Here is a 3,250-nt window from a genome sequence, read left to right as displayed (position 1 = left end):
ATTGGTCTTTAACATTTTTAATATTTTAAAGAGCAAGAGAAGCTTTAAATCAATACTTTAAAATCAGTACATACTTCTATTATTTAACCAAAATACCTATCAATAGTATGTATTTAAAATATAATTAATGATTATAAATAAGATAATTGATACATTTTACACTATCAGTTTCTCAGCTGTAATATTTGAGGTATACTTTACTATTCTTTATGAAGTACATGCAATGTTTACTAAGAAAATATTCAAAGGCACTCCTAAGTGTTAACTTCACTTAACTTCTTTTTAAAATAATACATACTTTTGTTAATTATAAGCTCTATAAATCCAATTGTTCTTTTTAAAATAATAAATACTTTTGTTACTCATAAGCTCTATAAACTCAACTGAAACAAAACACTCTATTTATATCCCCCAGCCAAGTGGTCATCAATACTTTGCATTTTAAATTTTATTCTAAAAATAAAAATCGAGAGCACCAAAGTCAAAGAATAGCCCACTGTAACCTACTAGATAATCTTATTCCTAAAAATTCTTTCTCCATTTCTAAATGAAATGAAATAAGTTGTGATTTTTTTCTAAAAACCTTCTAAGAATAAGCTACAGTTCAGATTTCAAACTTAAGTTTATTTTTAACCAAGCTCAAAATTTCTGCTGTACATTGTCCTTTCATGACCTCTGATGGTGAAAGTGTAAACTGACTTTACGAATACCAACAACGAAAAATACCCCAAATTCCATTTACCTCGTTTTTGAAGAACTATTCCCTTTTTTTTCATATTGTTTTTGCCTTGAGAATATAATAGCACCAATTATTCAATAATATAGAAATAATGTTGGGCAATTTCATACTACTTTAAAGTGTGAAACATGCCCTCTTATTCACAGTTCATAAATCTCTAAAAGTGTGTGCACTTTATAAAACAGAATGAACATTTTAACAATATAGCAATATACTTCTTATTATAACTACCAGCTCTTAAATGTAAATTGAATAAAGAATAAAGTTTATTTAAGTTGAAACAATTATTTCAATTTATAAAATCGTCATTCTTTCTGAATCTCTGTATGTATGAATAATAAAGTATAATTGCATATTAAGACCTGAATTATTTGGATTTATTTACTATTTCAACTTAGTTAATAAGATTAGTGTTGAGGACTGGATTTCTCCCCTGCCCCCTCCAAAAAAAAAAAAAATGCTTTCCCACATTTAATTTATCCCAGAGATCAGGGATAATGAATGGGGAGGGAAAAACAGGATAGAAATAGTAAGGCCTTATCAAATGATAACCACTGTGGCCAATTCATGCTAGGTATTTTGAGAAGCCTCAATGAAATGCATTAGGAAAAAAGACCTCATTACTCCAGGGGTTGCCACCCCCATGGAGAAGGAACCCCTGGCACTATGACTACTGCATAATCACTTGTAGGTTGCATCTGTGCAGCCTGCAAGGGGATTTACATACTTCAATGTTAGAAAAGTGCCAGGGAAGAGAGGTTCACACCTAGACCAGAGATAAAGCACTCTCCAATTGCACCTGAAGGAAGCTGGTCAATGTCTATGAGAACTGGTTGTTGAAATGGTGACTACCATTTGGTATGGGGCCAAGAGGATTGATGTGATAGACAGAGTGGTATCAGATACAACAGACCCTTTGCATTACTCCTATCAATCTTTTCTATTCCTTCAATTCAATCTATCATAGAGTCCACTTTTTTTTATTTATTGTTGGTCGTTCAAAACATTACAAACTTCTTAATATATCATATTTCACAATTTGATTCAAGTGGGTTATGAACTCCCATTTTTACCCCGTATACCGATTGCTGTACGCGGCCTGCACAGTGGTTTCATTAATGAGGTTCTAGGCATAAAGTTAGTTAGAAGAGATCGAAATAAAACACACAGACCAGTTACCTTATTTATATTGCTAGGTCCGAGACGGCTCACCTCTCTGGTTCCCACCTCTAGCCGCCCAGCAGGGCAGTGAGGATTACTCAGGGCTAGCAGGAGAGAGAGAGAGCGAACACGCCTGGGAGTAGCCCTTTATTGGGGAACAAGAGATTCAGGGGAGAATTCCATCCAATGAAGGTTGGGGGGGGGCTGCACTCCAAGGTCAGGGTCAGTGATTGGGTCCCCGGGGTCAGTGGACAGGCACACCCCCACACGGATGGGCTCTCTCATCAGGAAAGGGTCAGGAAAGCTTCTACAGAGCCAAAGCGCCTCAGGCCCTTAACGGGAGTCACCCAATCACGTGTTAGAATGGCTTCCCACATATAAACAGCAGATTACATCAGTCATAGAGTCCACTTTGTGGGGCCAGCCACATTTCTTTAAGAGAGTTTCTGGAATTAGCCATAGTCCCTGCTGCTATTAGTTCTAAGACCTCATGGATGATCATTATCACTTTCATCTGCTACTCATTCTGATTGTTATCACCCTTGGCTGGTACCTTAGCTGATCTGAGGGTGATAAGGGAGTGCTTGCCTAGTAGTATGACCAACACCTTTTTTTCTCCAGCTTGACTTTGTCCTTATCAGGTTATAGTGGCTGTAACTGCCCATTCACTGTCATCATCTGGGATGAAAACACTCAGCATGGGGTTTTTCAGGTGCCAGCATTTGGCCCTTTCTACCCAATGACCTCACAGATCCAAAGTAATAGCATATTTGGAAATTTTATATATTCCAACTTTTCATTTGGAGGCTAGAGAAACAATCACAGGGGACTCATAACCTCTGTGAGACACACTAGAACTAGAGCTCTAATTTTTACCTGTCTCCTGGACTCCCCCACTCTAACTAGAAGAATATGGTGGCTTTTATTATCTTCTGGTATTAGTGTCAGCCCATAATTTTTATCCAACAGTTCTGAAAAAGTCTAGTTTTCTTTACTCCATGTAATGTTATTCTGATAAATGTCCACAGGCCTCCTCTGGAAAGACAAGGAGAATGTTTATAATCTTGTGATATTATGGAGTCCTTCTCAAGGGTACTCATGTTCCCCTTTAACCACTGAGATCTTGACTATGACAAATCTAGAAACTGGGCATAGGACCTGGATTTTCCATTATGATAACTGATGTTCTTATTATCTTCAAATCTCTTTTTTTGGTTAAAACACATACACACACACACACACACACACACACACACACACACAAGTAATTGCCCAATCATCTGTCAATTTATCTCATTCCTTAAAACACCATCATATATTATCAGTAATTCCCACAAAAAACTACATGTT

Source organism: Spermophilus citellus, assembly GCF_964194105.1.
Source record: "Spermophilus citellus genome assembly, chromosome: 5".
Lineage (NCBI taxonomy): Eukaryota > Metazoa > Chordata > Mammalia > Rodentia > Sciuridae > Spermophilus > Spermophilus citellus.
The sequence above is the reverse complement of the archived record's forward strand: the minus strand, read 5'-3'. Positions refer to the sequence as shown.